This window comes from Parasteatoda tepidariorum, chromosome 1 (assembly GCF_982258835.1).
Source record: "Parasteatoda tepidariorum strain Cologne lab strain chromosome 1, Ptep-v5.0, whole genome shotgun sequence".
In the NCBI taxonomy this organism is placed as follows: domain Eukaryota; kingdom Metazoa; phylum Arthropoda; class Arachnida; order Araneae; family Theridiidae; genus Parasteatoda; species Parasteatoda tepidariorum.
The window spans coordinates 92,973,110-92,995,268 of NC_141755.1; the positions used below are offsets into that span (position 1 = coordinate 92,973,110).

A 22,159-nucleotide genomic window follows, 5' to 3' on the forward strand; every position below is an offset into this window, starting at 1 on the left:
AAGATGCCATCTTAATAAACTTACAAATAGGGTTGAGACAATAAATCAGTGTTTTTGATGAAAAGATTTATTTCACAAATAAAACTATATATCAAATTGCTAAAACGAGAATTATAAAATTTATTTGATCAAAATAATGTTTTTGCAGTAGACATTCGTGTGATTTGTTTTTGTCAAGCTTCAAGTTGCAATCATCTTTAAGAGTGAAAGATGTATTAAAATATCGCGTATATGCCTGGGAAAAATGAATAGCATACATATTAACAAGATACAGAGTGTCACACAGTACAGAAAATAAATTGCAAACATATGCACAAGATAAAGTGTGACACCAGGTGCAGGAAATTAATTGCTAAAATGTGCGAATAATAGCAAATGAAGAGGAGAAGAATTGCAATCATAAGCAGAAGTATGAAGTGTATAATATGGTGCAGAAATGATTTTCAAATATATTCACAGAATGAAATTTGCCCATGGTGTAGATTTATAATAATCATCATAAGTTTGGAAAAGCTAGACAAAAAAAAAATTGCAACATCCACTAATCTAATTTTTTAAAAAAATGAACAGAATTAGGTTTATCAGTGTTGCCCTTATTCTAAAAATATTAAAAAAATATCTTACTAACAAAAGAATTAATAAAAGAAACAAAACTTATAACGAGATAAATTAAAAATAAAAGCAGGAGATTTTTATGGTACACCAGAGAGTTGTGGAATTTTGAGAAGATAGCTTTTGGAATATGAGGTTTAAACTAACCCGTTACAGGTTATATATATATATATATATATATATATATATATATATATATATATATATATATATATATATATATATATATATATATATATATATATATATATATATATATATATATATATATATATATATATATATATATATATTGCAAGGTTATTACTAACCCGTTACGGTTACTTTAATTTTGTTCATTCATGTGTGGCTTTTAAATAAATGTGATTTTTACAAAAAAAAAAAAAGAAGTGTTTCTTAATATAGCTTGAATCGTTAAACCCTTTTAATTTTTAACGCTGGGCCATTAGATTTACTCAAGTGCCTGTTAGAAAAATGATATTGATAAATATTTAAACAGAAAAATAACAGTATACCGTAACTGAACTTATGCTAACTCCAAATATTAGCGATATGAAATAATTTATATATTTTTTATATATGTTTTTAAGTAGAGAGCAATAAAATTTAATGTAAGTCTTATTTTTGAAAAAAAAATGCCTTCAAGCCTTATCATAACAACTTGTAATTGAGATTCATATCAAATTTGAGATATAAAACATATATTTGGAAAGGTAAAAAGCACCGAAGGATTCCTCAAAAACTAAGACATAAACAATCATATTAGGTTCTAGTAACAACAAATAAAAATCGCCACTGTTTTTCTTTTGATATTTAAGACCAGCACATAGAGAACACGAACAAAAATTGGAATTCAGTAAAAGCCCACAATTTTCAAGAAAAAGAGACAGCAAACACCGGCATTCAAATCATGTGTTTTGGAACTAGGGGGTGGAGATATTCTGCTTCCATGGATTCTTTTTTCCTCACAGAAAATAAGAAAAAGAGCTCGAATTTCATGCATGGCCAACGCTCCTAATTGTGTCGGCTAATAGGGATGAAAGCATGCGGCGGATGGACTATCTTCAATGAAAGATGGGCGCTTCCTCATCTATCAAAGTGACACAGGGATGCGCTTTGCTCTTCCTTTTCTTTTTTTATTCCTGTGTCGGCTTTTATTTTGCATTCTTCTGATAGCCTCAAAATAAATAAAATCTGCAATCGACGCAAAAATTACATATTCTAGTCTTGTGAACGACTATTTTGAAGAGTTAAAGATAAGTCATTAAGAAATTGAAAAATATTTTTATACTTCAAATGGGTTAATTAATTTCCACTCAAAAACCAATATCATACTAATTTTACTTCAGTATGGGCAATTTTAGAATATTTATGTTTTTATTTATTTTTAATAATTATGGGAAAAACCACAAGAGCTTTAAAAGCTGTCGTTATTTTATAACTAGATGAATTATTGTAGTAAGGAGATGTAGTAGTATAATATTATACAACTGCCTACTTAAACATTATTTGCATAATAAAATAAATAAAAAATATAAAAAAAGAAAGAAAAACAAATATCTATGTATTCGGAAGATAAGTAAGAAATAAAATGACATCTTTTGGACTAATGAGATCTAAAAACATACACAGTATGATTTTAATAGGCTCGTGAGAGTGAATATGATATTAAATAACACATAGTATCCTTATCAAATTGAATGATATTACATTGATTTATGTTAAGTGGATATTCAATATATTAGTTAAAGTAAAAAAAAGCATGGAATAAAGATAAGTTGCCTCCTAAATCGAAATTACAAAGATTATAATAAAATGGCATTGTGGTGCATGTTCATAGAGCTTTTTAATTTTACCCAGAAAAAGTTGAAATTTTAAGCTCAACCCGTACTTATGGAAGAATAACCGGCAGCAGCCTGTCAACTCAATTAACAGTAAAGTTTAAGGTAAAAGACATTTTTTACATTTACGGTTTTGAAACCGTTTACAACAACTAGCATGGTTTCAAGACCGTAAAAAAAATTGAACTATGTTTTTCACTAGGCATTGGAGTTAAAGTGCTGCCATCTATGGGTGAATGAGAGAATCATATTCTAATAGTCCGAAGTCACAAATTGGGGAATGCAGGGAAGAGAAACTCTCCATATGTTGAATGGAGGAAATAATTTTGGTGTCGGTGCTGAGGCTCAAACTCCTGTTCTGTCATGAGATTAACAAATTAGCGCTCTCGGCTATACCATGCACACAGCTGCAAGGAGTTTAATGGCTTCGTTAGGGGGGTCTAGTTGATGCGATAAAATTCTGGTTGTTTAACAATATTAGGACAGATTGAATAACATCGTATTTATGTTTTGTTTGAATTTGGTAAAATAACATTTAAATAAATTGTTGTTCATTTTGTTCAAAAAACTCCTAGCAGTGTACGACGGGTGAAATTTCTCATCCCAAATTCTCTTTCATCTCCATAGGTAATTTAAAATTTAACATAGAAAAAGTTCAAGCAAACCAAGAGTAGTAATGAATGAAGTTTCAAATAAAAAAAAAAGAGGAAAATTTTGAAACTTAGAGACTTACTCTAAGTTTGCCTGAACTCACTTTTTCTATATTTCACATTGGTTATGGAGGTGAAACAGAATTTGCAATGAAAAGTTTCTCCCATGGTATGGCGTCCTTTTAATTTCCAATCTAACTTCACCATGCTAACTCATTTATCGACATGCTTTTAAACGTATCAATGCCGATTAGCAAATATCCAGTAATATAAAATATCATTTCATAGACTAGTTAAAAATATAAATTTATTTACAACTTAAACACTATCTTAAAAAAAAAGTTTTTTTTTCTTATTTAAAAACTAAATATTTAATTCAATTTCTGAAACAAAACACCTAATAACATTTTAAAATGATAAAACAAGACAATACTAAATTCAGATATTCAACCGTCAAAGTTAGATAACAATCAAATAAAAATAAAACATAAGAAGAAAACTACAATAATATCTTTTTTTTTAAGAACAACCAATAATAATTGACATAAAAAAAAACGCCCATTTCATCAACTTATTTCACAAATAAAACTAAACGAAATCAGCCTTTCTTTATGGATTTGGAAGAAACAATAAAGGCATCCATAGAAGAAACAGTTACTTTCAGAATTGCAGATGATGTAACAACGCCGGAGGGCTTGCTGAATCTTTTTCCGCGTGCAAGAACTAACTGATCCACGCCTTTATTTATATTTTTATTCATCTACCTCAAGTGTATACGCGACAGAGACTCTGGCGTGCGGTGCCAATCTCGATGTGACACTGGCACACACACACAAAGTGAGGAGGGAGAGACGCTAGCGGCAAGGTCACAGAGCAATACTCGGGTTACTGACCATGCAGGGTTAAAAATGCAAGCACTCTTAAAGATATCTATTGTTTCACGGAGAAGGAATTGGCACAGAGTGGTGAATTTGATTTTCATGGTTTTTGAGATGCTAAATTATTGCATTTTATGTCATAGCACTGTATTTTATATAAATATGGCGAAGGGAATAAATTAGACTTTCGAATGATATAAAGAATGACGATTTGCTCAAAACTTGTTTTTGATTCTATTGTTTGCGAAGAATATGGGAAATGACCAGGTTATTTGTAATCAAATTATTAACGATATAATTTTGTAAAAAAACCAGCTAAAAAAGCAAGTATAGCTTACAAATCAACGAAGATGGGATGTATATTATTGCACTTGAGTTAGTTTATAATTTTCTATCAAACGTTATAAACATATTTCAGATGTGCTACATCACTTTTTACGATTCAATCTTATTCACAGAAATTAAACTTTTAGACAAAATACGTAAAATTTTTTTAAAAATTTTATTATTATAACTATTTGTTCTGTCTTACTAAATAATAGTTTCGTTTGAATTGGAACATAGATTATCTTATTTTTCTTTAATACAAAATCAAAATAAATTTATGATTAAACAATTGAAATTAGATTGTATTTTCACCAAAATTTGATGTATTCAGTTATTATTTTATTACAATCAAACAATATTGAAAGCACAGCATGTACAAATATAAAATTTCAGTTTTTTTAAATAAACAATTTAGGACGATAATCAGTCTATAATTATTGTATTAAAAGTTCACTAATATCTTTTTATAAATTAACATTTTTTTAAAAAAAAGTAAACTCTAGTGCTTAGGCTAATAAACTATAGCCATCCAATTTCACAAATGTTTATTGACTGGAATACAATATGGTATGCAGCTCTTAGAGAATCCGATTTCCAGGTATAAAACTAATAAGCCATTTAGGCTAATTTATAAACAGTCATCGTAAACAAACAGAAGAGAGCAATCAAATAAAGAGACTAATAACAATAGAGTCAATTACATGACTTTCAGTATGTGAATCAGAATGAAAAGAAAGGCATACAACAATGGTAAAAATTCCACCAACTCAAAATAATCAACCATCCTTCCTTCCGCGCCATTTATGTAAGGCATTCTGTGCCAACCGAAACCTGAAAGTTACGATAGCACTAAATCACAAGGTGGTCAAGGTAAAGGCTCTTCCAAGCGAACAGAAACAATTAAATGATAATTTCGTGTCGTCCATATTCATCCAAAAGGGTGGGTGTCGAGCACGCACTTCCGGTCCTCCAATTCATCAGGAGACTTCATGGCCTTCAGATAGTCTCATAATGATCAGAAACTGTCCTGTACGCGACATTTGGGATGAGACAGAACTACACCGATTGGTTCTTTTCTTGGGAATGGGAATCATTTGGCTTCGTCTTAATTTGTATTGTACAGGTTTTCTTAAGCAGTGGCGGTAAAGAATGATCGCCAACAAACCGTGTATTACAAATGAAAACTTTATCTCATCAACAATATAAACTGCTTAAATTTTGGAAAGATGGGCGAGGTTATTTACCGTCACAGATGAAGAATTTGTAGGTTCTTTGTGTTGTAGGACTTCAATTAGAGAGCATTTATTTTATAAATAAATGAATTTCTATAATTTATGCAGTACTTAAAAAGATTTATTAAATCGTAGTTTAAAAACAATTACATTCGCATTTGTTTCGAAGTTTTTGAAAGTTGATTCGAATTCTTCCAGTTCTTTTTGTTGTGTGACTTTGAAAAGCGAACCGTAAGTTATCAAATTCAAGCAATATTTAAAGATTTATTGATAGATAGTTAAAAAAAAATCCATGTAAACTAAACATTAAACTTCAAGTCAAAACAGGCAACACCGTATGTGAATTACATTGTTTTGAAAAGCGCGCGTTTACACATTTTTGAAAGACTATCACAATTTTGTAAGAACTTCTAAGTTCATGCAGATATAATATAAAAACAATATTAATTTATTTTATAATAAACTTTAATAGATTACACACAACAACATAATGCTATTTCCTAGAAAGATAGTTTTTTTTTGCATTTTTTAAGAAAGTTTTTTTGCAAATTATAATAGCGAGTATAAACTTATATAAAATCTCCTAGATTAAAGTAATATTTAAAATTTAATTATATGACAATTGGGTTCTTGCAATTCAGGAAGAAGATCATCTTAACTCTTTGAGAGAAAGGAAATATCTATCAAAATATCCTGAGCAGAAAGTTACATAAAATAAGATTTGCTGGTTTAATGTGAAACTAGAATGAATTACACAATTTCAACAGATTATTGGCTCAAAAAGAGCACAAAATTATATTTCTTTGTTTTTTTTCAATCTGAGTTTTTTTGGGGGGATTTATTGAGTTTTTTGAATTTTTAATCCTATAATTGAAAGATTTTCGCTTGTTCTGATAAGCAATTTAGTTTTGGAGGAACGATTTTATAGTAAAATATATTTTATTGAAAATAAAATATATAAAAATTTAAATGAATAAACTGTATAATATTAAACATATGGTTGAAGAATAATTATAATTTTTAACTTAATTAAAGAATGACCTCTGAATATAATTTAAATCAATTAATTCTTTTGTCTTTAAATATTAAAATATTCACCGCAAAATAAGTAAATTCAAACCGAAGAATTATATGATATTAAATCATATTAAGACATAACGCAATAAAATATAATATTTCCTGTCCTTCGGAAATATAATAAGAAAACAAATGATAAATCTTTAAAGAACTGTCCTTGTTTGTTTGACTTATCAATCAATAATTCCAATCAGGTGATGTTATTAATCATAAATATAAGATAAACATTACATGGCGAATCGACATCATTACCAATCTTATTCAAGAAGATAAAGGATTAATAAACATGACGTCATTTCCTCAAGGTGTATGCGACTTCCTCTCTATCACAATAGCACTTCCCAATGAATGAACCTACACCAAATTAGTTCCCATCGCCACCTGGTCAACGCTTGAAGGGGGCGGTGGAGGTGGCATCATAATAATTTCATTATAATTCCACATATACAACAGCTATAATAATAATCGGGATCATAAAAGCGTGCAAACAGAAGATTGTTCGATCTTGTCACGTCTTGCATTTATCCAAAAAGAAAAGTTCCCACCTTTTATGGTCAAGTAATTACGATGGACAGATAAAGCTTTTGCTTCCTCCGCCACCCCCCTTTCGCTCATTACACGTTCTGAACAGTGTGGTGCGGTATTGTTCCAAGCTGGCCAAGCGTCCCTCATCATTGTTTAATTAGTCACTTCCATGACCTTCAAGAAAACTCCCCCTCCGCCAAGCGGTTTCCTGTCTAGATCAGAAACACGAATGGTTTATTCCATCATTTTCCACGGGAATCGGCACTAATTTGGTCGCTTTATCGGATAAATAGGCAACTACCTCTCTGGGATCTAGGTAAAGATGGAGACTTTAAAAACGTGATTTGAAAAAACATAAGTTCGCCGTTTATTTCAGATTTTAACGACGAAAGGGTGTGGGAATTGTTGGTAGGAGCTGATTACCATTTTTAAAACATTTTGAGTATTCAGCTAATTTATACTGATAATCACGTTTATATTGAAGCAATATCAGTCTATGAAAGAAAACTGATTCACTTCCTATACATCGTTTAAATCATCATTTTAGTGCCGATTTTGTATAGTTCATTAGTTTGCCCGATCTTGAATGAAAAAATAAATAAATAAAAAATCACTTTTACCTTTTCTTGAAGTTAAAACAGTACTCAGAACTGTATAAAAATAAAATAATTTTAAAAATTCAAAACACCATGTTATAATACTTAGCTTTAAAAATTATTTTATCTGGTTTTTATATCATTTTATTTATTTAGAAAATATTTTAATTAATTTATATTATACTCAAGAAAAGTTTGTGAAACATAATTGAAAATAACAGTGTCATATAAAGTACCAGCACTTTGGGTGCATCATCATAAATCCAATTTACCGTGAAATATTATATTGTAATTTTTGTAGTAATATTTATTTACTTATAGTGATTCAGTGATTTTATTGTAATTATTACTGTAAAAATTAAGATAGATTAGATTTTTCTTTTGTTCCGTAGCATGTTCCGGCAAAAAAGGAGTTTACGGTAAAAAGTACCGTTACCCTGAGTGCCGGTACTGTTTACGCAATTTGATCATGAACTATTTAGGGTGTACACACATTTAAAAGAACATCTCATTTTTAGAATAAATAAATAACTATTTCAAGTACTGTATCCCTGCTAACAATCCTTCATCAATAGAATTCTTAGACTAACTTCAGGACAAAAGAACTTAAGATACAGTGGCGATTATTTTATTAAACTTGTTCAAAAGTCACAGGCTAAAGATTTATAACAGTCATAAAAAAATAAGGAATCAATTTTTATCAAATCGAATTGTAATAAAAATCAAATCAATAAGAGTGAAAACTCTAAAGCGAATAAACTTAAAAAAAAATTTCTTGTCAAAAATATTCAGAACATAAGAATTAAGACGTTGTAATAACTCAAACAGACAACCTTTGTTTAAAATCCAGTAGGTTCACAAAGACGTTCAAAAAATTAAAACAGTTTTTAAAATAAATAAAAAATCAACAACTTTACGAACACGAACAATAGTTGAGAGGAGTTCATTGAAAAAGTTGATTACAAAAAAGAGAGTTTCCCACGGTTAATTCCAATAAGATACTCCTGTATTTTACGCCCTCTCTGGTTAACTTTTACTCCTTGACAACTGTATTCCTGCCCACTGTCACTCAACAGGTGATGGGATATACATTTTAAAACATCTTTCTCCAAAGTGTAATTACCACTGTTACCGGATTCTACACTTTATATATAGACAGGTGTTTTAAATGAAATTCATTTCGTTTGCTGAATCTTTAGGCAAGGATTTTTTTTTACTTCTTAATTTTATTTTTGTTTCTTGAGTTGGATGCTCTTTTTTAAAAAGGCGTAGCCACTCACTACAAGAATTGAAAGATATAACAAGCGTTTACATAGTTTTTTTATTTTTTTTTTATTTTTTAAAGTTAGTTTTCAATGTGGTTTTTGTCACGGTATTAAACAAATCTTATTCTTAAGCTATGCTTTTGTATTTAACTTATTTTTTATATAGTGTTATTTATTTAATAATATTAAAATTAAATGTGCTATGTTCAGTTCATTTAATTAAATGTGTTAAAAAAACTCATAAGGTAAATATAATTTTTTTCATAAAACAATACATATGTATACATTTTAAAACATCTTTCTCCAAAGTGTAATTACCACTGTTACCGGATTCTGCACTTTATATATAGACAGGTGCTTTAAATGAAATTCATTTCGTTTGCTGAATCTTTAGGCAAGGATTTTCTTTTACTTCTTAATTTTATTTTTGTCTCTTGAGTTGGATGCTCTTTTTTAAAAAGGCGTAGCCACTCACTACAAGAATTGAAAGATATAACAAGCGTTTACATAGTTCTTTTATTTTATTTTTAAAGTTAGTTTTCAAATGGTTTTTGTCACGGTATTAAACAAATCTTGTTCATATGCTATGCTTTTGTATTATTTTTTATGTAGCTTTATTAATTTAATATAATATTAAAATTAAATGTTTTAAGTTCAGTTCTTTCAATTAAATGTGTTATCAAAAACTTAGAAAGTAAATAGAATTTTTTTAAATACAGTAATCAAATATTTTATGTTTAATTTCAAACAGTCTACTCACCAATACTTTTTTTTTCTGTTTTTATATTTGTTTACTTCTTTTAATTAGTTAAGTAAAATAATTAAACAATGATGTTTATAGTTTAATTGCTTGGCATAGTAATTTTTACTTATTTTTGTCTTGAGTTGACTGCTCTTTTTAAAAAGGCGTAGTCGCTACAAGAATTATAAGAGATAACAAGCGTTTATACAGTTTTTTCTATTAAGTTAGTTTTTGATGTGATTTTAGTCACTAAAACTTTAGTATTTAAATATGATTTTTTGTCAATGTGTGAATAATAATCATAAAATTACAAACGTTGATGAAAGTTTTAAGAACGTAAAAAATAGTGCGATACTAGAAACAAATACTGAAAATAAGAAAACAAAACAACGAACATTTATAGTGTGTATTAAGGATATTAAAACATTAAAAGAATGAGAAATGCTTTAACAGAGCGAAATGAAAAATCATAATAAATTTAAGCAATAAGAAATATTTTAACTATGATAAAAAAATGAAAGCAATGCTAAACACTTTTATAATATGAATAATAATAAGATGAGAAATAATTAAACAGTGAAAAAAAAAGTTTAAAATAATTTCAAAATTACTTTTATATATTTAAAACATTACTGAGTCTTAATAGTACATTTTACATATAAAGCTGCTGTGATTTTTTTTTTTCCATTTAAATTTGCGAATAAATAGCGGCTAATCCTTTATTATTTAACACAATTTACACGCAAAAGATGGATAAAAAAAAAATTACATGAAAGGTAAGAATATCATCATTTGTTAGATAATAAAACATACGTTTCCTTTTATGGCGGAAATTATGACACACGCAAAAATTACTTCATTTGCACATTATCCTGCTAAACAAATTCTAAAAATTTTCAAAAAACAGAAACGACATAAAACCTTTATGTCCCCCCTAATATATATAACAAAACATTATTTTCAACCTACTCAGCGCATTTTCAGTACTAAGGCTTTCATAACACGTCCTATCCATTCTTGCTCTAATACAATCTATAAAACATATACTACAACACACGCTGACACTCTTGGGGACTGGGGTGTAAGGAAAGGGGTAAAAGGGGCGAGGAGGGGATTCTTCAACGAGATGTTCTCGATTTGTTTTTCTTCCACCACCATTCTTCTTTTTCAAGTAAAGTAGTTTTAGAACATAACTTTATTTTCAGCGCCGAAGCTATCTAATGGGCTTGCCCAATCTTTAGAAAAATCTTTTTTTTTTTTTTTTTTTTTTTTACAGGCGGTGTGGAGGGTGATGTTTCTAGGGAGAGAAGGGTGGAGCATATGTACTTTGTTCGAGAACCAGAAACCAAATGAGAAATACAAATAAAATTTCTTTTTAGAAGATTCTATTTCTTTGCATACTTAGATAGGAATGAGACAGATGAGAATTTTTTTTTTGTTCTTGATTTTATTTAGTTCGACGCATTGTTGAGTAATATTTGAGAAATAAGCCTCACATTTCTTTGACTTTTAAAGAACGATATGTCGGAAATATGTATCAATTTGTTTACACGAAAACTGAATCAGAAAAAAATATTTTGGCAATGGTTAAGAGAGGCGTTTGTTTATAAACATTTAATTCAATATGTGGATCTGTGGCAATGCAAACATGGAGTTAGTGTAAATGAATGTTGTAAAAATAATTATAGGTTTCATTCTTTTTTCTTTTTATTTCAGCAAACAACAAGACGACGAAATCATTCCTATGTTTAAAAATACAAAGATGTAATTACGAGTATTGGAATATTTGAAACATTGGAGTATTTCTTAACGTAAAACCGAAAATAAAACACTAAAAAAATGAAAATTCTAAAAAAATTTGAGGGCGATTAATTTTGGTTTGAAAGTTCAAGTACTAATGTTTTAGTTGAATCAATAACATTACTAATTTTTATTTATTAATGTAAGCAATAAATCCAACGCAATATAACCAATGTATATTATTTAGGACAATACTTTACAATCGGGGCTGCCTCTCATATTTAGTGATTTGAAAATAAACTAATATATAAGAAAATAAACCGAGAACTGATCCCATAACGGTAAACAAAAGTTGCGGTAACCCGAAGGTGACATCATTGAAAGCAAAGACAGCTAAAAATAACATGGTAACCAGAAACGGGGTTTTAGCAAAACCGAACGAGAATCATCACCAAAACCCAGGGACCTCCACTTCTACACCTTAACCTTATATAGTTCTAATTAAGCTGTTTTGTGATAGTCAACTAATTGAATTATTACCCAAACGGAATAGACTGTTTAATATGTTGGATGCAATCAAAACTGATCAACTGTGCCAACAAGCCCACATAAAAATGGTTCAATCAAAATATGTAATCAGGATACAAACTAGGGTAAAACAACATTAAAGAGCACAAAAATATTTATAAAATACAGACAGCTGTTTCGGATGCTCAAAGGGCAACCTTCATCAGTGTAACTGTTGCACTGATGAAGTAGTTCTAGTTCTACTTAGTTCTACTAAGCCAAGTCTAGTTCTACTTAGTTCTAGTAAGCAATAGTTCTACTTATATCAAGTAGAACTATGGCTTAAGACATCGAATTTTAAAACTTTATTAATGTGTAATCTTAAACAATAAAAAAACTGTTTAAATCAGTTGTCACAGTGAAGTACAAACTGCAGTATTGATTGCAGAACTGCAGTTGGACGTTGCACAATAATCACCACTCCAAAACGTTTCCATTTACAGATTTGTAGTCAGTGCACACAAAATGAAGACATCACACCGTAGGAAAAAAAAAACATCATAACAGAGCACGAGTCCAATTAAAGTCCGAAGGGAAAAAAATTACCATGAGGATCATCTTGAAGTAAAGGCTGGGGGTAGCGAAGGGTGGACCAATCTTAAGAATGGAACGTTTTCCAAATACAATAATGTTCCCCGAGACGAAAACAAATCCCAATTACGAACGCCGCGTTCGAGAGCTTTATTACGAGATTTAAGGGCTTGAATTTGGGTCTTGATTACTAATACAAAGAAATTCGAATTCAGGTTCGATGGGGGTGGTCAGAATAAAAGGGGGAAGTGGAGAAATGGGATCCATTTCTTGCTCTTAATGAATAGACGCAGCAACTTTTCCGTTGCTAATGAGAAGGAGGTGGTTCTTATTCCATTTTTTTCATTCCTTTTTTTACATGCTCCCGGTTATGGGCTTATTTTTCCTGAATAACATCCCTTCTTGTTGGAAGCTGCAGAGAAGAATCACTCTGTTACACTAATGAGAGCATATAGACGACATTGGGGACTGGTGTGCCAGGAAAATAATGAATGCAGAAAGATTTCCTTATTTTTTTTTCCTTTGCTGTACCTGCTATATATTTTTTTTATCTCCAGCTCTTTGTTCTTTCTGGAAAATGGAATATTTTCTTTTTCTCGAACTATCTAGTGGTGTTGGTAGCTTTAGTGGTGAAGAAATAAATAAAACAAATATCGAAAGTATAAAAGTCGTTTACAACAATACCGAAACGAATAACATTATGCAAACAATCGAATTTCGTCTTTTCAAGGCTTTTTTTTAAAAAAAATTCGGTTTCAAACTGTTCGAGAGAAAATAATCAAGACACATTCAAGAATCAAGAATGTTTTCTTTAACTTTAAGTATATTCTCAGAAAAAAAAATGGTTCAGTGTTAAACCACAATATAGGTACCTTGAATAATAATATATAATTGCTTCAGTTTGAAATTTCAGACAATTACCTGATATCGTAATTAATTTTTGAACTAGAATTTAAAACAGATCGCATAATAAATAAAAATTTTATGTTAAACTTATTTTTAAGAAAAAAAAAATGTTAAATAAGTGTTCATATAAAACTCACTATATTGATAAAAATTTGAGTCAGACAATAGCGAAATTTAAGAAAAGATAAGAACAAAATTCAGTAATCAATCTATGCTAGAAATCAGATTTAATAACGAGATTCCCTCTTTCAAAATATTTTAATTGCTAAATTCTTTTTTCAAATTAAGTTTTGTGTTGTTTGAGAAGTAATAGTGCTATAATTATTAGCGAAGTAAAAAGAAAAAAAAGATTATTTGTAATTGATTAAAAAGAAAATATTGAAGAGTATATTCTTTAACATCTATGTCCCATTAGTGGAGTTCAATTATCTACCACAGTGAGAGTGGCCTATCTTCAATTTTGGATGCAGATTCTTTTTGGCGCCACTTTCTCTCTTGGCTTTGAATCAAATTGAAAATCAAGATAAATCGCCACAACACTTTCTCGCTTCGTTGAAGAGTAAAAGTATGGTAATGTGCTTATCAACTATACCAATATAAACCGCAAAGAGACAGTTGTAGAATATTGTTCTTTAATTTACTTAAAAAAATTTCATCAATTTCAATAGTTTTATCTAGAAATTAGCCCTAAAACATAATATTTATATTATTTAAAAAAAAAAAAACATAAATTTTAAATGCTAACAGAATAAATAAATGAATAATTGTAAGGTTTTAAAGATATTTTATAAATTCATAAAATTTTTTAAAAATATTAAATTTTTGCAATCTAATTATTAATTTGTGTAATATTGAGATAAAATTTGTGTAATAATATAAGAATTAAATTATTGAATCTCAACTATTTGATAAATATCAACTAGTTAAATTAGTATAAAAAAATATTTGTATGAGTTATAAAAAGAAAAAAAAATCGAACTAAAGAAAATATATCTGATATATTTACTATATAAATTTAATGACAAATATATATTGTATATTTTGACAGGTTAATATTTATTATTCATATCTTATTAACTGCTCATATATCTAATTTCATATATTATTGACTCATAACAATATTTCATATCCAATTAACTGCTGAAACAATATTTGAAACCGCAATTTATAAATTAATGATTCTATATGTTTTGGTAGTAATTATTAAAAGTAATTCGAAACACATATTTCATTAATATATTTATGAATAAGATTCAATTACAGCAAAAAACAAACACGATTTCTTTTGACTCATTGAAAAGGGAGTGAATCAATTAAAAAGGTTCAACTTATACTTTAAAAAAATGAAATAATGTAGTGAAATTAAAAGTGAAAAATATATCATAATATATAATTATTTCAATTAATTTGGCGCAATATATTTCCCAGTTAATGCAAAATACTAATTATTACCATTACACAATTGCTAAAATTAAAAACAAATTCAAATTTGTTACGTCATAATAAAATGAAGTTTCTAATAAAACCTTGAAATATAATGAAAGGCGTAAAAGAATAATAAAAAAAATATCCCTTTCAAATTCGATTGTTACCGCTTAAAAAGCTGACATTATTTTTCCAATGAATTAAGGTAAAAAGGGGGAAATAATGCCATTATTATTCATAAAGACCAACACGCAAATGATTGTCCAAAGATTAGCTCATTAAATCCCAGTTTTAAGAAAAAACCACGTGCATAATTACAAAACCATAGAACCAAGGGAGGGTTTGTTGAAATTGCTGGCTAAATAGAAAAACACTTTTCAAGGATTTTCTGGAGCCTTATTGACCAAGCCAGCTTATAATTATGAGTAAAATGAAAGACCATTAACTCTCGCAATTACATTAAATTAACGTGTTTATTCATGCGATTCATGCGGCGAAACAAAAAATTTGTCATTAAAACTTACAACTTTGGGAAAGAAGGAAATATTTAGGAATAATTATTCTAATAAGATATGCGCTATTTTTTTTTTTAAAAAAAAAGATTCTATTTCCATTCTTTTGTGTTAATTTTGAGGAGAAAAACAGAAATTAGAATATAATAGTCTTTCCATTGAACTTTATAATAGCTATCGGAAAGAGAGGCTTAAAATTGCAAAAATATCATTAGTGAAATACCGGCGAAAAGAATTGCCAATTTTGGCATGTTTTTTTTTCTATATTTATTAGGTACATGTAAGGCGAATTACATGTCCAACGTCTAATTTTTTCCTGGTAAAAAAATAAATTAAAAGTCCTATTTAAATTAGATGGTTTGGTGAAACAGAAGTCCCATTATGAGTTCTGTTGTAATGTTGCTGCTTTTTATTCATTACTTCTGATTACTGCTGTTTCTATTCGTCAGCAATTACTTCTTTAATGAGAAAATGTCCTTAACGATAGGTAAATAGACAAGAAGAGGGTAGTTATCTGTTTATATAGAGAGATAGAGTTTTCTTATCAGTTTTAGTAAGTTTCGCAATTTGAAAAAAAAGTATGACCTTATTAAGTTCTAGAAAGGCTTTCAACAGCAAACACGTGATAAAATTAAAAATATAATGAGTTTTACATTAGAATTTGAAAAAAATGTATTAAATTCTTTTTTTATAGATAGATTATTCCAGTTAAAATTCAATTACATATATCAATATATTTATATTGCTGATCAATAAATTGAAGTAATTCAATAAATCAAAAAAATTCTTAGTTTCAAGACTTAAAACTAAATTAAAATTTAATGCTTCTTTAATAAGGTTAAATTATAACATTAATATTTAAAAAAAAATAATAATACTTAAAATTGCATGAAAAAGAGAAATAAATACTATCACTGCAGAAAAATTAACCAAATAAAATATAGTCAAAAAATTTAAACAAATATATTAATTAATTCTTTTTCCTCACGAAACTATTTTTTAACAAAAATCGGAGTAAAAAAAATTATCCAGTTTCTTCATAGCTTGTGTGGGGAAAAAATGTCTCATTTCCAATGCTTGTTGTAGAAAAAAAAATTTTTTTTTATCAGAGATTATTTTATTTGTGAGAGACTATAAAATTTTGTAAAAGGCCGTTTTGTATTGCTAAAACTTCATCCTTTTAAATTTGAACGTTATTTTTTCGAAAACAACTTCAAGAAATTTAATGATATACTAGTTCAGAATCAAATATTTATAGCAAAATAAGAAAATATTACTGTTTAGTAAAAATATTATGTTTCACCTGTTATGGTTTAATACAATATTATGATTAAATTGAACGTTATTTTTATGAAAACAACTTCAGGAAGTTTAATGATATACTATTTCAAAGCTAAATATTTATTGCAAATTAAAAAATATTATGGTTTAATATAAAACCCTATATTTCATAAATAATTTAATAAAAGTAATAAATATCTTTTTCCTATTTATATGGGCAAAATAAAACAGTACCTCTCATTAAAAAAAAATATATATATAATTAAAAATAAATAAACACTATAACGTACTTATAGAGATATATTTAAATTAAAATAAAGTATATATGATACATTAAATAGTCACACAAAAAATTCTCGAAATGTATCACATAAAAATTAAAGCAGACAGGAACTAGCTCAAACAAATCGTGAAACTCTAATGACCATTACAGAAAGTCGGGGCGCCAAACAAAAGAGAAAAATATAATAATAACAGGACCTAGTTTACACGGAGCTTCGTAAAAACAAAGCCATTTAGCATTGCTGAGTAAAATTATCGGTTTAACTTGGCGACTACTGTGTAAGAAGCAAGTTTCAACAACCGCATGTTAAAAAAAAAAAATCTTGTTGATGGTTTTTTGATGGGTAAGAGACGGGCTAGGCCGTTATTGTCGCAGGTAGAGATCTTTGTTACAGCGTGAATTTTCCATTACGTTGTACATTCATGATACGCTGATTACAGCTATTAGCCAATTACCGGATAGGATGAAACTGTCGCGACCATCAAGGTATTTGACGGCTGGTGAGTGACTAGAAACAACAGTAGCACTTTTTTTTTGGCGATGTTTTTTTTTTCTTGTTTTAGAATCGTGAAGGTCTCTTTAACAATTACGTTAGTACTCGTTAAGTGTATAATTAGACAAACTCCACCGCCAAATGCTGCCTGACACGCCAGTGCTTTGGATCGTTTAACATTTCCCCAAAGAAAAAATAATTGTAGCCTACAAATCTTGGAAGCACGTCTGAATGCTGGCTAATTATCGCTAAATGTACAATTCTTATTTTTGTTCATTGGAACAGAGTTTTTTTTACAACTTCGGAAAGTCAATTTAGCACTTAAGAATGAAGGTTTGGAATCGTTGCGGACAATGTGAGAGGTTTTAATGGAAAGCATTGTGGAAACACTCAGATTTCGAGGTTAAAGAACATGTTATTGTCAACTGCTTGAGATATTACATCATTTTATCAAGTATTTAAACTAGATGAAAAAGATGCTCTGTATAACAACAATTTTCTGGAGATCATATACATGCTATACCCAGTTTTTCTCAAAGATATTAAAATTTTGATTGAACATGATCTTCCATTGATAACTGCAGATAATTTAACCCCTGTTGGGAAAAAATATTTTCTAATTTGTTTTTGATAAATAAGGACGCAAATAATTCTAAGTATTAGTGAAATTTAAATAACATACCTTAATTATATAACACACGAGTAGGAACAGAAAATACTCTTCTAGATCTTATACAAATCGATAAAACAATAAAATACCAGATAATATACTTTTGAGTTGTTAACACAAAATTGTTTGCAGGCAAAGTTATTTAAAAACCACGAGACTCATGCAATTCAAACCAACGAAAATGTCAACTAGCTTAAAAGGGAATGAAGTATCAATTCAAGCCCACAAGAAATGTCAACTAGGGTAAAAGTGAATGAAGTATCAATTCAAATGAACGAAAATTCCAACAAGCGTGAAGGGGATTGACAAATTCTTTATGCAGATACCCATCATTGGCTTGTTGATAATAAAAATTTATCTACCTTGAAATTAATAAAAGGATCCATTGTGGATGAGTAAATCTAATCCAACTTATAGACATAGGATGCAAACTCAGACAACAATGAAGAAATATGATGGTGCATCAGGGGATTTGGGGAGGTGTCGTTTCAACGCGAGACGTCGACCAATCAAGTCCCCACTATTTCACCTATTACAGAATGATACACAGAGTCTCAGTAATAGCTCGGGGAAAACAATAATGGGTCCTCTATCATTTCGTATCATCATTTTCATTCATAAGTAGATCAGGGGAAATATATCACGGCGGCTTCAATTAAGAGTAGAGCTACATATACAGAATGATTATTAACTTCAACTTCGATCCAGGGATTAATAAGGTACTTTTTCAGTGGTGGGCGCGAAATCACGAAATTCAGTGTGAGAACGGGGTCAGATGAAAATGAAGACATGGCTAGCTATTAAGATAACTAGGTACATCTAGTACCTCCCCTCAATTTCTTTACCACGAATCTAATTCTTTTAACCGTGTTGTCCTGGATATAGAATACGTGAGCTGGGTCTTTTTCTATTACATGCAATGAGAAAAAGACATTCTAAATGTGGAAGCACCCCCCTTCTTTCTTTGTTATCTTAATTATCGCAGATCAATGGGCAGGTTGCTCGGAATTCGCTTAAATGAAAAATATTGATTAGGTAGAAGAATGTCTGTTTCAGTTATAACATAAGCTGAGATTATTAAAGAAATAAAAAAAAAACGATTTTAGATACATCATTCTAACTAAAACACGTAATAACCTCGATGACTCAATTAATAATAAATTCAGAGAAAAAGGGCGTATCAGTTAAAACGAAAATAGGTGGGTTAATAAACGATATTCAAAATTTAAAAAAATCACTAGATTAAAAATAGTTTTATAATTTACTGAAAGCAAAATCATGCTTATTTTAAAAGCATTATTGTTAATGCATACAATCTAAAATGTGGGCAAGATACACAATATGCAATATAGGGGAGAGCAATGTACCTTGGGACGAACAGCGTAGCCCTGCCATCAATTGGTGACTAACAAAACTGACCTGACATAGCTGTTATCTTAGCCAGCCACCAAGAGTTAATGTAGAGTAGCTAGCAGCTTTAAAAAGAGATTTGTGGAAGCAAAAAAATGAAAGGAAAAAATTTCATCGGAAAGTAAATTATTATTTCAGGTCTTTTTTCTTTTCTTTCTTACAAAATGATGAGTGTTAAAAATGAAGGTAGTGTATTGAACTTTTTATTGTGCTCTACTTAATGGTATAGTTAATTAATCTGAACAACTAACCACAAACACTTTTACAGGTCATGTGTTATTTATTTATGTATTTTTGAAGAGAAGTGAAAAATCATGAGAAGCAATTACTAAAGTTCCCTGTGAATTTCACAGCATATGAACTAAACTGGTAGGTAAAAAATTTTTTAATATTTTTTTAAAAAATGTTTTGGATTCTACCTTTAAGATTTATTTGCTACATTTTATTAAAAAAGATTTATTTGCCAAATTTCGATTATTTTTCATTTAGTACCAAAGTACAATACTTTGCATCCCAAGGTACAACATGGTGTTGTACCTTGTGATAATTTGCATGATTATAAAATATAATTTATGATTTCCATATGAAATAACATATTTTAAATTTTGAAGTGGTTGTAGATTCTTTAAATGGTAAGCAATAACGTATTACCAATATTTCTATTAAAATATTTACCGAAAATAAAATAAAAATATTTATTTTCAACCTGTACCAAGATACAACTCCTCCCCCTACACATTCTTTTACTTTATAAATCTAAATAGAACGTTTGTCCCTAATGTATAAAGAACGTATGTTGCACTGGATATTCCCTAAAAAGAACAGATTCTAATAAGCTGTAATTTAGAGGAACCTCATACGATCACTTAGAGAAAGCAGCATCAAATATAAATTGCGTTATTTCATCGTAACACTGCATGAAAACAATCCCAAATTAAGGTGATTTTGCCGTATCCTGCGCAACTACAAGAATATTAACTATCATGAGTTAGGAAAGCGGTGAATTCCTAGCATTTCTAACATACATGTAAATTAAATTATGAACGGCAACGAACGAAGAAAAGAAAAAAGAGGCGCACCTTTTAGAGATATAAGGTGATCTTGAGTGATTAAAAGTGGCGATGGGTGGAGCCTTGTCGCTGAATTCCCAATTTTCCCCTACTTGAAACGATTCAATAAATAAAAGTCTTAGTCCACACAAGCTAAGAAGCTCGTTCACAGAGAGATTAATGCCCGTCTATTATTCACCAGCTAAGACAATCAGCAATAGATCACATGCCGCTCTTTCAAAATAAATTCTGTGTAAAGGTAGGAAGAAAGGTGAATGATTTGGTAACAGGATGAAGATAAAAATTTATAGACAATCAACTCACTAAATTATTCTTTGAAATAAAAAGGAATAATGCCTTGTTAAATTTAAGGTAAAAACTTTTGTCCGCTAACAGATATTTTTATACTATGTATCGATGATGCAAAAATAAAAGCCGTTTTCCACGCCCTTTTGTAATTGTAGAGATTGTTTGATGCAGTGGTATAGAAAATTTGTAATAATACTCCCAGTTGTGATGTTCAATTAAAAAACTAAATATGGAACTTATATTCAGAAATCCAATTTTTCCCTTAAAGAATAAAAAAAAAAGCTTCAATAAATTTAACTCTATAAAGATTGTTAATCAGATTTTATAAAATAACCAAAATATTACTCGGAATAATGTATGTATTAACTGAGTACACTAATCGGTGAATGTATTAACTGAAAAATTAATAAAATTGCTTGCCAGTGAAAAATAGGGACGTAGCTCTGCTCCAAATATAAAGAAAGTAGCTAAAAAATAACGTTTCTTTCACAAAGAAGAAAAAAAAAGAGTCTCTAGAAAATGAAAAGTCATAAAATATAATCAAAATGTAACTTTTTCGAAGATATAACGAAAAATCCACAGTAGTAGGTATTCTTGAGCTATGTGCAACAAATCTTACTATAATATTCCACAAATGGTGTAAATGTAAAATTTATCTCCAAATGGATATGTTGTGCAATAGTGATTAGGCTTAATAAGCAAGGGAAGCGGAACAGACATTGAACATTCTTAATGACATTAAAACATAAGATACATTATCTAAATCTTTCAGTTTATAAATTCTTCAAGAAGACTTCCATATCGTGATTTGCGACATAATAATCGCCAAATCTTGGCAACCTCGGAAAAAAAAAAGGAGCAGTTTGATGAGTATAACGCTATAACTCCATCCCTAGGGAAACATCTACACGTTTTTTTTTCTTCTTTAAAGTTCTTTAAAATCATTATCAATTCATTTCATTAAATTCAATTTAATTTCATTCAATTCAATTTCTTTAAATTCATTTGGCACGCTGATAATTGCAGTTGGCGCAGCCGATCACGATACGGAAATATCTCCATTTCTTTCCTTTATAACAATTGTACAGTCAAAATAAATAAAATAAAAAAGTTACGCATCCTAAATAATAATTTAAAAAATATGCCCGCTTCTCCCATAAAGTAAAAAAGATCATATTTTATTACTTTATGATTGTTTTTTTAATAAAAAATAAATTATCAAAAATCAACTATCACTG

General features: G+C 29.0%; 1 protein-coding gene and 1 long non-coding RNA gene across 6 annotated transcripts in view; one reads left to right on the forward strand and one right to left on the reverse strand.

The window, feature by feature from the left end:
* LOC107453499 (zinc finger homeobox protein 3) overlaps positions 1 to 22,159 on the reverse strand; it is a 190,295-nt gene that overhangs the window by 15,277 nt on the left and 152,859 nt on the right. The gene's annotated exons all lie outside the window — the stretch shown is intronic.
* On the forward strand, positions 9,423 to 11,708 carry LOC147816616 (uncharacterized). The gene is made up of 2 exons (XR_015435856.1): positions 9,423 to 9,861; positions 10,007 to 11,708. It is a non-coding gene; the product is annotated as an uncharacterized LOC147816616 (long non-coding RNA).